Raw genomic sequence first — 15,490 nt, forward strand, 5'->3', positions numbered from 1 at the left:
GACTTGCAAACAGAGGAGGCCAAAATAAACAAAAATGAGGGAACTGCTTTAAAAGTGATGGGTGCAACAGATTAAAACCCTGTAATTAGCACTGGCTACATTGGAAGGGACCTATACACCTTGAGAAGTATAAGGTGGAACAAGGAACTATATGAAACTGAACTGACCACACACTGCCCTCAACAGTACCAGAGAAATTCCTAGATATATTTTACTATTATAATTTTCTAATTTTTTTAAGTTCTTTATTACTCCTTTAACTTTCATTTTTAAAACCTACTATTACCTTGAAAAAAAAAACCCCTATTTTTAAAGCAAATTTCATATTTTTTACATAACTTTTGTGATTATTTTTGTTTTTTTAATAATGTATTTTTGACACTCTAACCTCTACTCTAGATTTTTAATCTTTGCTTTTTGGTATTTGTTATCAATTCTGTACCTTTAAGAATCAAATCTTCAGTACCCATTTTTACTAAAGAGTGTGATTACTGGCTTGATTGCTCTCTCCCCTTTTTACTTTCCTTTTTTTCCCCCAGATCACCTCTATCTCCTCCCTCCCCCTTCTCTTTTCTACTTAACTCTGTGAATCTCTTTGGGTGTTGCGGGCTGTGGAGAAAACAGGGGACTGATCTCTGGCTAGATTGGTCCCTCTCCTTTTGACTCTTCCTCCCTTCCTCCTGGTCTCCTCTATCTCGTTCCTCCCTCTTCTCTTCTCTATGAACTCCATGAACCCCTCTTGAGTGTTCCAGACTATGGAGAGCATATAGGGAATTGATTCTGGCTAGACTGCTCTCTCCCCTTTGGGTTCCCCCTTTTCTCCTCTTGGTCACCTCTATCTCCCTCCTCCCTCTTCTCTTCTTCATGCAACTCTGTGAACCTCTCTGGGAGTCCCTCACTGAGAATCTTTTCACCATTAACCTAGATGTTTTATCATCGGTGCTGTATGGATGGAGAAGTCTTGAGACTACTATAAGAATAACACTGAAAGCCAGAGGCAGGAGGCCTAAATCCAAAACTTGAGCACACCAAAAAACTCCTGACTCCAGGGACCAACAATCGACAAGAGCTCAAACAAAAGCCTCCATACCTACACTGAAACCAAGCTCCACCCAAGAGCCAACAAGTTTCAGAGCAAGACACACCAAGCTAATTCTCCAACAAAGCAGGAACATAACCCTGAGCACAAAAATACAGGTGGCCAAAAGTCACGCCAAACCCACAGACACCTCAAAACTCACTACTGGACACTTCATTGCACTCCAGAGAGAAGAGATCCAGCCCCACCCACCAGAACACTGACACAAGCTTCCCTAGCCATGAAACCTTGACAAGCCACTCAGCCAACCCCACCCACAAGGAGGAACCTCCACAATAAAGAGGAACCACAAACTTCCAGCATACAGAAAGGCTACCCCAAACACAGTAACCTAAACAAGATGAAAAGGCAGAGAAATATTCAGCAGGTAAAGGAACATGATAAAAGCTCACCAAACCAAACAAAAGAGGAGGAGATAGGGAGTCTACCTGACAAAGAATTCAGAGTAATGATAGTAAAAATGATCCAAAAATTTAAAAACAAAATGGAATTACAGATAAATAGTCTGGAGACAAGGATTGAGAAAATGCAAGAAAAGTTTAACAAAGACCTAGAAGAAATAAAAAAGAGTCAATCAATAATGAATAATCCAATAACTGAGAAAGCACTCTGGAGGGAACCAACAGTACAATAACTGAGGCAGAAGATAGGATAAGTGAGGTGGAAGATAGAATGGTGGAAATAAATGAAGCAGAGAGGAAAAAAGAAAAAAGAATTTTAAAAAATGAGGACAACCTCAGAGACCTCTGGGACAATGGTAAATGCCCCAACATTCAAATCATAGGAATCCCAGAAGAAGAAGACAAAAAGAACGGTCGTGAGAAAATACTTGAGGAGATAATAGTTGAAAACTTCCCTAAAATGGGGAAGGAAATAATCATCCAAGTCCAAGAAACCCAGAGAGTCCCAAACAGGATAAACCCAAGGCAAAACACCCAAGACACATATTAATCAAATTAACAAAGATCAAACACAAAGAACAAATATTAAAAGCAGCAAGGGAAAAACAATAGATAACCCACAAGGATAACAGCTTATCTTTCAACAGTAACTCTTCAAGCCAGAAGGGAATGGCAAGACACACTTAAAGTGATGAAAGAGAAAAACCTACAACCCAGATTACTGTACCGAGCAAGGATCTCATTCAAATATGAAGGAGAATTCAAAAGCTTTACCGACAAGCAAAAGCTCAGAGAATTCAGCACCACCAAACCAGCTCTCCAACAAATGGTAAAGGATCTTTTCTAGACAGGAAACACAGAAAGGTCGTATGAACGTGAACCCAAAACAACAAAGCAAATAGCAATGGGACCATACTTATCAATAACTACCTTAAATGTAAATGGATTGAATGCCCCAACCAAAAGACAAAGACTGACTGAATGGATACAAAAACAAGACCCCTATATATGCTGCCTACAAGAGACCCACCTCAAACCTAGGGACACATAAAGACTGAAAGTGAAGGGCTGGATAAAGATATTTCATGCAAATGGAGACCAAAAGAAAGCAGGTGTAGCAATACTCATATCAGACAAAATAAAACTTTGAAATAAAGGCCATGAAAAGAGACAAAGAAGGACGCTACATAATGATCAAAGGATCCATCGAAGAAGAAGATATAATAATTATAAATATATATGCACCCAACATAGGAGCACCACAATATGTAAGGCAAATGCTAACAAATATGAAAGGGGAAATTAACAGTAACACAATAATAGTGGAAGACTTTAATATCCCACTCACATCTATAGACAGATCAACTAAACAGAAAATTAGCAAGGAAACACAAACTTTAAATGATACAATGGACGGGTTAGACCTAACTGATATCTATATGACATTTCACCCTAAAACAACGAATTTCACCTTTTTCTCAAGTGCACACAGAAGGTTCTCCAGGATAGATCACATCCTGGGCCATAAATCTAGCCTTAGTAAACTCAAAAGAATTGAAATCCTCTCAAGCATCTTTTCTGATCACAATGCAGTAAGATTAGATGTCAACTACAGGAAAAAAACTATTAAAAATACAAACATATGGAGGCTAAACAACACGCTTCTGAATAACCAACAAATCACAGAAGAAATCAAAATATGCATAGAAATGAATGAAAGTGAAAACACAACAACCCAAAACCTATGGGATTCAGTAAAAGCAGTGCTAAGGGGAAGGTTCATAGCAATATAAGCCTACCTCAAGAAACGGGAGAGAAATCAAATAAATAACCTAACTCTACACCTAAAGCAACTAGAAAAGGAAGAAATGAAGAACCCCAGGGTTAGTAGAAGGAAAGAAATCACAAAAGTTAGGGCAGAAATAAAAGCAAAAGAAACAAAAGAGACCATAGCAAAAATCAACAAAGCTAAAAGCTGGCTCTTTGAGAAGATAAATAAAACAGAAAAACCATTAGCCAGACTCATCAAGAAACAAAGGAGAAGAATCAAATCAACAAAATTAAGAATGAAAACGGAGAAATCACAACAGACAATACAGAAATACAAAGGATCATAAGAGACTACTATCAGCAACTATATGCCAATAAAACAGACAACTTGGAAGAAATGGACAAATTCTTAGAAAAGTATAACTTTCCAGAACTAGACCAGGAAGAAACAGAAAATCTTAACAGACACATCACAAGCACGGAAATCAAAACAGTAATCAGAAATCTTCCAACAAACAAAAGCCCAGGACCAGATGGCTTCACAGCTGAATTCTACCAAAAATTTCAGAAGAGCTAACACCTATCCTACTCAAACTCTTCCAGAAAATTGCAGAGGAACGTAAATTTCCAAACTCATTCTATGAGGCCACCATCACCCTAATACCAAAACCAGACAAAGATGCCACAAAAAATGAAAACTACAGGCCAATATCACTGATGAACATAGATGCAAAAATCCTCAACAAAATTCTAGCAAACAGAAGCCAACAACATGTTAAAAACATCACACATCATGAAGAAGTGGGCTTTATCCCAGGGATGCAAGGATTCTTCAATATTCGCAAATCAATCAATGTGATACACCACATTTACAAATTAAAAGATAAAAACCACATGATTATCTCAATAGGTGCAGAGAAAGCCTTTGACAAAATTCAACATCCATTTATGATAAAAAAACCCTCCAGAAAGCAGGCATAGAAGGAACATACCTCAACATAATAAAAGCCATATATGATAAATCCACAGCAAACATTATCCTCAATGGTGAAAAATTGAAAGCATTTCCCCTAAAGTCAGGAACAAGACAAGGGTGCCCTCTCTCACCAGTGCTATTCAACATAGTTTTGGAAGTTTTGGCCACAGCAATCAGAGCAGAAAAATAAATAAAAGGAATCCAGATTGGAAAAAAAGAAGTAAAACTCTCACTGTTTGCAGATGACATGATCCTCTACATAGAAAACCCTAAAGACTCCACCAGAAAATTACTAGAGCTAATCAATGAATACAGTAAAGTTGCAGGATATAAAATTAATACAAAGAAATCCCTTGCATTCCTATACAGTAACAATGAGAAAACAGAAAGAGAAATTAAGGAAGCAATTCCATTCACCATTGCAACGAAAAGAATAAAATACTTAGGAATGAATCTACTAAAGAAACAAAAGACCTATATATAGAAAACTATAAAACACTGATGAAAGAAATCAAAGATGACACAAATAGATCGAGAAATATACCATGTTCATGGATTGGAAGAATCAATATAGTGAAAATGAGTATACTACCCAAAGCAATCTCTAGATTCAATGCAATCCCTATCAAGCTACCAACAGTATTTTTCAGAGAATTAGAACAAATAAGTGCACAATTTGTATGGAATTACCAAAAACCTCGAATAGCCAAAGAAATCTTGAGAAAGAAGAATGGAACTGGAGGAATCAACCTGCCTGACTTCAGGCTGTGCTACAAAGCAAAGTCATCAAGACAGTATGGTACTGGCACAAAGACAGAAACATAGATCAATGGAACGAAATAGAAGGCCCAGAGATAAATCCACGCACCTATGGACACCTTATCTTTACAAAGGAGGCAAGAATATACAATGGAGAAAAGACAATCTCTTTAATAAGCGGTGCTGGGAAAACTGGTCAACCACTTGTAAAAGAATGAAACTAGAACACTTTCTAACACCATACACAAAAATAAACTCAAAATGGATTAAAGATCTAAATGTAAGACCAGAAACTCTAAAACTCCTAGAGGAAAACATCAGCAAAACACTTTCTGACATAAATCATAGCAGGATTCCCCGAGTAACAGAAATAAAAGCAAAAATAAACAAATGGGAGCTAATTAAACTTAAAAGCTTTTGCACAACGAAGGAAACTATAAGCAAGGTGAAAAGACAGCCTGCACAATGGGAGAAAATAATAGCAAACAAAGCAACTGACAAAGAATTAATCTCAAAAATATACAAGCACCTCCTGCAGCCAATTCCAGAAAAATAAACAGCCCAATCAAAAAATGGGCCAAAGGACTAAACAGACATTTCTCCAAAGAAGACATACAGATGGCTAACAAACACATGAAAAGATGCTCAACACCACTCATTATCAGAGAAATGCAAATCAAAACCACAATGAGGTAACATCTCATGCCGGTCAGAATGGCTGCTATCAAAAAGTCTACAAACAATAAATGCTGGAGAGGGTGTGGAGAAAAGGGGATCCTCTTACACTGTCAGCGGGAATGCAAACTAATACAGCCACTATGGAGAACAGTGTGGAGATTCCTTAAAAAACTGGAAATAGAACTGCCATGTGACTCAGCAATCCCACCGCTGGGCATACACAGAGAGGAAACCAGAATTGAAAGAGACACATGTACCCCAATGTACATCACAGCACTGTTTACAATAGCTAGACCATGAAAGCAACCTAGATGTCCTTTGGTAAACAAATGGATAAGAAAGCTGTGGTACATATACACAATGGAATATTACTCGGCTATTAAAAAGATCACATTTGGATCAGTTCTAATGAGGTGGATGAAACTGAAGCCTATTATACAGAGTGAAGTAAGTAAGAAAGAAAAACACCAATACAGTATATTAATGCATATATATGGAATTAGAAGGATGGTAATGATGACCCTATATGCGAGACAGCAAAAGAGACACAGATGTAAAGAACAGACTTTTGGACTCTGTGGGAGAAGGTGAGGGTGGGATGATTTGAGAGAATAGCATTGAAACATGTGTATTACCATATGTGAAACAGATCGCCAGTCCAGGTTCAATGCATGAGACAGGACACTCAGGGCTGGTGCACTGAGATGACCCTGAGGGATGGGATGGGGAAGGAGGTGGGAGGGGGGTTCAGGATGGGAGACACATGTACACCCATGGCTGATTCATGTCAATGTATGGCAAAAACCACTACAATATGGTAAAGTAATTAGCCTCCAATTAAAATTTAAAAAAATAAATAAAAAAATAAAAATAAAATGTACATCATTTACCTTCTCTTTTTCAAGAATATGCATCACTCCATTTGCCAGTCTAAAACATTCCATTTTATAGGTATGGTGGAGGGAAGAGGAAAAAGTAATGGCCAATTCCTTTCTTCCTTGTTACTAGTCAGACTCTTAGCAGTTGCCTCTTCTTGGATTTCTTCCATAAAGAAATTATTTTTCTACCTGTTAATTATCAAGATGATAGTAGACACTTCACTCATGAAAAAAACAGAACCACACTTGTGTTTAAATCACTTTTTCTTTAGCTATTTGTTCAAGGGCTATGTGAGCCCTAAACTGTAATCTGGCTTCCATGGAATAGTCTTTGTAATTTTTTATGTTTTCTAGGGTTTTTGTTGCACTGGCATAATCTCCTTTTAGATAGTACAGAATTCCCAGTTCATAGTAAGAATATGGCACCAAATAGTGGTCATATTTTAACAATTTCTCCATTTGAATGACATGACTAAAGTAGTACTCAGCCATTGAATATTTTCCTAAGTATTTCAGACACAGACCTTTCAGTAAATTTAATAAACTTATGTCATCTATGACATACTCTTTGTTTGGAGTTTCTTGTAAAAGTTCTTCCCCTTTGTCAATGATTGACAGCCAGGTTGAAATAAGCTCTAGTTTTTGGCTTACGACTCGGAAGCCACTCCAGGCATACATGAATTCCAGAATGGGCTGTGCTGTAAACCAGCCTGCAGTTGTCGCATAGCGCTGACCCTTCTCAGCAACAAATTTTTCTATCGGCACAGAAGTTCCCAAAATTCTGATTCTCAGGCTATCCACGCTTAGGAAGAGGGAGCTCATGTCCTCACTTACTGATTTCGCAAAATCAGGAGGAAGCACAGCCAGTAGGGAAGCTTTAGCGAAAGAATATATTGATTTGGACCACCTGCTGTTTTGAAACAGCACATGGGCATAGTGGTAAGCCTGCTTCCATTCCAGCAGAAAAATGTGGCACCACATGAGTTCCCAGTAACAGAGGTGTTGAACCTGCTTCCATTCGTTCTGAATTAAAATGCACTCCTCTAATGTTAACTGGGCATGTTTAAAATATCCTTTCAGCATACTAAAACGTGCATGGAAAAATTTAAGTATGACACAGTTTGGAAATTTCTGAAGGTAGATTAGGAAGAGATTCTCCACAGCAGAACTATGGTTCTTCTCAACACCAAAAGCTATGGAGAGATAATTGTAATTAAACAGTAGAACCAAAACACTAAAGATATTATTTATATGGGATTCAGATGCACTCTCATGAAGCAAAGTCAAGCCTACCTCTCTATCACCAGAATATCCAACAACATTGAGGATTTTAAGTGTCCTTGGTGGCACAAGTGCTAATAACAAGTTGAGTACTCCAAGTCCAAATTTTATGCCTCCAACCAGGTGTCTGTAGGTTTTGCTTTGGTAATCAGGTATCTGTGTTAATACTTGTTGACAGTCTTTGTATATTTGGTAACTTAACCCAATGTTGATCCCACTTTTAAGAAAACTAAACATACTGTCATCCTGTATAAATGTTACAGTGGATTTCAACATCAAACATTCAGCGTAGCAGACTTCTGCATGCAATTCCTCTTCTTTAATAGCCTTTATTCCCTGCTTGCTAACTAGACGAGAAAAACTTAACACCCTAGATTTTCTTCGGAAATTGTTACAGACTCTCAAAGCATCCTTTGTGGCAGTCATCCCAATCTCTATATCCTGTGGATCAAAAGTTAAGAAGGCCTTGACAACCATAAGGATGCTATAGATTAGAGCATGGTATATGCTGTTTTTTGACCATGGATAAAGGAGATGTATGGCATCAGAGAATCTGTTATTTAGAAATAAATACAATCCCGTTGTGCATTCTTCCAAGGAAGATACTAGATCCATTGTTGCTGCTGCAGGGATAATTTCATAGGCATCTTCAAACTTGTCCTCCTTATCTTCTCCCTTACTAAATGATGTAAACTCATGCTCCATATCGTCTCTTTTATTCAGAGTAAGCGACATATTTGTTTCCCTACTTTAGAGATGTGAAGTGTCTGAAGTAGAGAGATGTGGCCTTAGTGAGGGTAGCTCCTGATCTCCTAACTGGGGTCACTTCTTCCACGGCCTGAAATCTTGCTGTTATAATGGAGGCAGACTTAGAGCTGTGAGGTTCAGTATCAAGATATTCTCATCTATGTCAGACAAAGGGGAGAAAAAAAGATAATTTTATTTACCTAGAAGATGAATTTCTGAAAAGTTAAAATCATTTGGAACATACTAAAGAAAACATGCTCTTTTAGAAAACTGTGAAGCAAATCCTTTGTAAACCAAAGAGGTCCTTTGTGAACCATCCCTCCAATCTATCATTTTCATAAGATCATTCTTTTGTGTATTTGTGTTATAGAAATGTACAATGACCGCTGAACACAGATAATGAATTCTCTGTAGGAAGACCTTGGGGGCAAGAATCTGGCTGGAAAGAGAAATGTATTTACATATGTTTCGAGTTAAGACTAGAGGAAAGGGTAAATTGTCCACACCAAAGAATACAGATTATGAGAACTAAAAATCCAACACCTGTTATTCTTAGTACCACTGCTGTACTTGCATATATTTTCACAGAAAACTACGTCTTGATAAAATATTATGGTTAGTTATACAAGACTTTGGAACGGAAAGTGCTGTGTAAATTAGAAAGATTTCCTTGCATTGTTGCAATTAAGAAAAAAGCTCAAATGCAACAGTTTTTATCAAAACATTACTATAATATCTTGGTAGGAAGGTTGGGTGGATGTGAGCACAATGGAAAACCAATTCCAAACAACTAGCTACTTAATATATTCATAATAATACAATAGGTCCAATTAATCTATTCTTAAAAATAGAAACTGCCAAAAAAAAAGAAACTGCAAGCAAAATGCTTCAATAGTAATTTTCACAATGTTTTACAACAATTATAAACATAGATTAAAATGTACTTTAATTTTGTATTTTTATATGTTAAATGACAGGAGGGGAAAATGAAACAGAGAATAATCAAAGGAAAAGAAAAAGAAAAGCAGAAGGGATACAGATTTTTATATAGTGGGAAGAGAAAACAGAGGGAAAATATGTTAAATATTAAAAAAATAAATAAAGGGAGATGACAGCCTCAAAGATGCTATTCTACTTAAATTGTTTGTTTTTAAACGTTAAGGTTTAGTTATGCTTCAGTATTAGCAACTATTATCACTATTCATTGGAAAGCTAAGTTAATTACACATTTGTCTAAAAGGCTCGGCTCTGAGCACATCTTTCATGTCTGTCTTCATCACAGAGTACAGTGCCTGCCTCTTACTCATTAAACTAAATGAGTATCATATGACTATGACAGTTTTTGATTTACATCTACTAAGATAAATTCAGAATGAAATAATCAATTGCTGTTAAAACTGTAAAAGTCTTCACAGACATAGCGAAGAGACTGTGGTTGCCAAGGAGAAGATGGGAAGTGGGGGGGAATGGACTGGGAGTCTGGGGTTTGCAGAAGCAAACTATTACACATAGGATGGAGAAACAAGTCCTACTGTATAGCACAGGGAACTATAATCAATATCCTGAGATAAACCATAGTGGGAAAAAAAATAAAAACTAATATAAATATGTATATATATGTATGTATGTATATATATATATATATATACACATACACATGTATAGGCTTCCCAAGTGGCGCTAGTGGTAAAGAACCTACCTGCCAGTGTAGGAGACATAAGAGACTTGGGTTCAATCCCTGGGTTGGGAAGACCCCCTGGAGGAGAGCACAGCAACCCACTCCAGTATTCTTGCCTAGAGAATCCCATGGACAGAGGAGACTGATGGGCTACAAGCCATATATACATAAATATATATAAACACACACACACACACACACACACATATGCTGTGTGCATGCATGCTAAATTGCTTCATTTGCGTCCGACTCTGTGTGACCCTATGGACTGAATTCCTTTGGTACATAACAGAAATTAGCACAACACTGTATATACTTCATTAGAAACTTTTTTATAAAAAGAAAAAGCTAAACTTGCAGCAACAGAGAGTAGAATGGTGGTTATCAGGGGCTGGGAGATAGGGAAACTGGAGAAATGTCTGAGTATAAACTTGTAACTAGTAGATAAATAAATCTTGGAAATCTAGTGCACAGCATAGTGATTATAGTCAACAATATTGTATTATAAACTTCTAAGTGTCTGAGAGACTAGATCTTAATTGTTCTCATCACAAAATAGAAATGATAATTATGTAACATGATAGACATGTTAGCTAACTCTACAGTGGTAATCATACTACAATATGTAAATACATCAGATCAACTTGTTGTAAACCATAAACTTACACAATGTTTTATGTCAAGAATATATCAATTAAAAATGTATGGTTCTGAAAAAAAATCTATAACAGTCTGAAAAATTTCAGTGAATACAAATAACTGAAGTTCTTAATATAGCAAGAATTTCCATGAATCAATTAGATAGAAGAAACACTCCAACAGAAAAATTAGCAAAGGACAGAAACAAATTGCCAGTGAGCATAATGTTCAATTTCACTTTAAATCAACAAAATACAAATGAAAAAAAATCCATAAAAAAACCAAATTTGGCAAGTTAAAAATATAACATCCAATATTAATGAAAGTAGAGAATCAAATACCCTTGTAGGTTAATTAGGGAGGTGTATAAATGGCTATAACCCTTTTGGAGAGTTATTTGGCAACATGCTTTAAAACTTTTATATTTTTTAATACTCGACTCTAATTTCATTTGTGGAATTATTCTAAAGAAATAGTCAGGGATGTGTATCTACACAAGTTGTATACACTTCAGCATTATTTGTAATATGAAAATGAAAATAATCTAAATTTCTTACAACAGAGGATACCCATACAATTGAAATCTATGCAAATACTATAAGATTATAGAATATTTAATGACTTGGAAAATTGTTTATGGTGTAATACACTATATTAGTTCTCCAGAGAAACAAATCCAATACTAGATACCTGGCAATAGCATAAACATATAAAGGCCATTATGACAAATCTACAGCTAACATCATACTCCATGGTGAAAAGCTGAAAGCATTTACTCTAAGATCAGGAACAAGATAAGGATGCCCAGTCTCACTACTTTTATTCAACATAGTTTTGGAAATCCTAGCCATGGCAATCAGAGAAGAAAAAGAAATAAAAGGAATTCAAATTGGAAAGGAAGCAGTAAAACTGTCACTGTCTGCAGATGACATAATACTAGACATAGAAAATCTTAAAGATGCCACCAGAAAATTACCAAAGATCATCAATGAATTCAGTAAAGCTGAAGGATACAAAATTAATATACAGAAATCTGCTGCATTTCTAAATGGTAACAATGAACTATCAGAAAGAGAAATTTAAAAAACATTCCCATTTACCACTGTATTAAAAAGAATAAAATACCTAGGAATAAATCTACCTAAGAAGGGTATATTTGTATCTCTATACTCAGAAAACTGTAAGACTCTGAGGAAAGACAACACAAACTGATGGAAAGATATACTGTGTTCTTAGATTGGAAGAATTAATACTGCTAAAATGACCACATTACCCAAGGAAATCTATAGATTCAAGTACTATCCCTATCAAAATACTTATGGCATTTTTCACAGAAATAGAACAAAAAAATTTTTTAGAACAAATAATTTTAAAATCTGAATGGAGACACAAAAGATCCCAAATAGCCAAAACAATCTTAAGAAGAACAAAGCTGGAAGAATCACACCCCCGAGTTCAGACCATACTACAAAGATACAGTCATCAAAACAGTATGGTACTGTACCTCCCTTGTGGTCCAGTGGTTAGGAATCTGCCTGCCAATGCAGGGGACATGCATTTGATCCCTGGTCCAGGAAGACTCCACCTGCTGTGGGACAACTAAGCCCATGCACCACAACTTCCAAGCCCACACTCTAGAGCCCACACTCTGCAACAAGAGAACCCACTGCAATGAAAAGCCCATGCACCACAAACTAAAGAGCAGCCCCTGCTCGCCACAACTAGAGGAAGTCCATGTGCAGCAATGAGCACAGCCAAAAATAAATAAATAAACAAATAATAAAATTTAAAAAGAAAACAGTATGGCACTGTCTCAAAAACAGATACATAGATCAATGGAGAATAGAATAGAGAACACAGAAATAAACCTATGCACTTACTGTCAATTAATCTATGACAAAGGAGGAAGAATATACAAAGGAGAAAAGGCAGTCTCTTCAATAAGTGGTGCTGGAAAAACTGGACAGCCACATGTAAAAGAATGAAATTAGAATATTCTTATATCATATACAAAAATAAACTGAAAATGGATTAAAGACCTAAATACCTAAATAAGACCAGATACCATAAAACTCCTAGAAGAAAACATAGGCAGAACACTCTTTGACATAAATTGTAGCAGTATTTTTTTGGAGCTATCTCCAAGAGCAAAGGAAATAAAAGCAAAAAGAAACAAATGGAACCTAATTAAATGTAAAAGCTTTTGCACAGCATAGGAAATCACTGACAATACTAAAAGGCAGCTTACTGAATGGCAGAAAATATTTACAAGTGACATGACTGATAAGGGGTTAATATCCCACACATATAAGAGTTCATACAACTCAACATCAAAAAAAAAACAAACTCAAACAACCTAATTTTTAAAATGGACAGAAGATATGAATAGACAATTTTCCAGAGAGGAAATGCAGATGGCCAACATACACACATGAAAAGATGCTCAACATCATTAGCCATCAGGGAAATGCAAATAAAAACCACATTTGATTTGTCAGAATGGCTATCATCAAAAAGTACATAAATGAGAAATGCTGGCGAGGATGTAAAGAAAAGGGAACCCTGTTCAAGTTGGTGGAGTAGGACATGCACTCATCTTCTCTTGCAAGAGCACCAAAATCGCAACTAGCTCTTGAACAACCATTGACAGGAGGGTGCTGGAACCCACCAAAAAAAGATACCCCATGTCCAAAGACAAAGAAGAAGCCTCAGTGAGATGATAGGAGGGACACATTCACCATAAAATCAAATTTCAGACCCACCAGGTGAGTGACCCACAAACTGGAGAAAAATAGTACCAAAGAAATTCTCCCACTGTTGTGAAGGTTCTGAACCCCATGTCAGGCTTCCCAGCTGAGGGATCCAAAAATGGGACTGGGAATTCCCAAGGAATCTGACCTTGAAGGCCAACAGGATTTGATTATAGGACTTCCATAGCACTGGGGGAAACAGAGACTCCAGCCTTGGAAGCCACAAACAAAATCTTGCCCACATCAAGACCCAGAGGAAAGGAGCAGTGACCTTATAGGAGACTGAATCAAAACTACCTGATAGTGTTGGAGGGTCTCCTGCGGAGGCATGAATAGGCAGGGGCTCATCACAGGGACGGGGGCACTGGTAGCAGCAGTCTAGGAAGGTCACCCTTAGCGTAAGCCCTCTTGGAGGTGGCCACTAACCCTAGAGCTCCTAGACCCCAGGGTTAGGTAGCCGCAGGCCAAACAACTAACAGGGAGGGAGTGCAACCTAACCCATCAGCAGATAATTGGATTAAAGCTATGTTCAAGCTGGTTTTAGAAAAGGCAGAGGAACCAGAGATCAAACTGCCAAAATCCACTGGATCATCGAAAAAGCAAGAGAGTTCCAGAAAAACATCTATTTCTGCTTTATTGACTATGCCAAAGTCTTTCACTGTGTGGCTCACAATAAACTGGAAAATTCTGAAAGAAATGGGAATACCAGACCACCTGACCTGCCTCTTGAGAAATCTGTATGCAGGTCAGGAAGCAACAGTTAGAACTGGACATGGAACAACAGACTGGTTCCAAGTAGGAAAAGGAGTACGTCAAGGCTGTATATGGTCACCCTGCTTACTTAACTTATATGCAGAGTACATCATGAGAAACGTTGGGCTGGAGGAAGCACAAGCTGAAATCAAGATTGCCGGGAGAAATAGCAATAACCTCAGATGTGCAGATGACACCACCCTTATGGCAGAAAGTGAAGAGGAACTAAAAAGCCTCTTGAAAGTGAAAGAGGAGAGTGAAAAGTTGGCTTAAAGCTCAACATTCAGATAACTAAGACCATGGCATCCGGTCCCATCACTTCCTGGCAAATAGATGGGGAAACAGTGGAAACAGTGACTGACTTTATTTTTCTGGATTCCAAAATCACTGCAGATGGTGATTGCACCCATGAAATTAAAAGATGCTTACACCTTGGAAAGAAAGTTATGACCAACCTAGATAGCATATTAAAAAGCAGAGACATTACTTTGCCAACAAAGGTCCGTCTAGTCAAGGCTATTGTTTTTCCATGTATGGATGTGAGAATTGGACTATAAAGAAAGCTGAGCACCAAAGAATTGATGCTTTTGAACTGTGGTGTTGGAGAAGACTCTTGAGAGTCCCTTGGACTGCAAGGAGAGCCAACCAGTCCATCCTAAAGGAGATCAGTCCTGGGTGTTCATTGGAAGGACTGATGTTGAAGCTGAAACTCCAATACTTTGGCTCCGTGATGTGAAGAGCTGACTCACTTGAAAAGACCCTGATGCTGGGAAAGATTGAGGGCAGGAGGAGAAGGGAACGACAGAGGATGAGATGGTTGGATGGCATCACCAACTCAATGGACATGGGTTTGGGTGGACTCTGGGAGTTGGTGATGGACAGGCAGCCTGGCGTGCTGTGGTTCATGGGGTCACAAAGAGTCGGACACGACTGAGCGACTGAACTGAACTGAGCAAGGCCCTGCCCACCACAGCAATACCCAGTTTTGCCATCAGTCCCTACCATCAGGAAGCTTACTCAAGTCTCTTAGCCTCCTCCATAAGAGGGCAGACAGAAAAAGCAAGAAGAACCACAATGCCAA

At 37.6% G+C, this 15,490-nt stretch overlaps 1 protein-coding gene across 9 annotated transcripts in view; it reads right to left on the minus strand.

The window, feature by feature from the left end:
* GEMIN6 (gem nuclear organelle associated protein 6) overlaps positions 1-15,490 on the minus strand; it is a 40,126-nt gene that overhangs the window by 14,019 nt on the left and 10,617 nt on the right. For 6 of the 9 annotated variants that reach the window (XR_006343587.1, XR_006343589.1, XR_006343588.1 and 3 more), the window contains one exon: positions 6,574-8,747. The exons of the other annotated variants lie outside the window; for them this stretch is intronic. The gene's annotated coding sequence lies outside the window, so the exon portion shown is untranslated. The remainder of the gene's footprint in view (positions 1-6,573; positions 8,748-15,490) is intronic. 9 annotated transcript variants of the gene reach the window in all.

This window comes from Cervus elaphus, chromosome 11 (genome assembly GCF_910594005.1).
Source record: "Cervus elaphus chromosome 11, mCerEla1.1, whole genome shotgun sequence".
Lineage (NCBI taxonomy): Eukaryota > Metazoa > Chordata > Mammalia > Artiodactyla > Cervidae > Cervus > Cervus elaphus.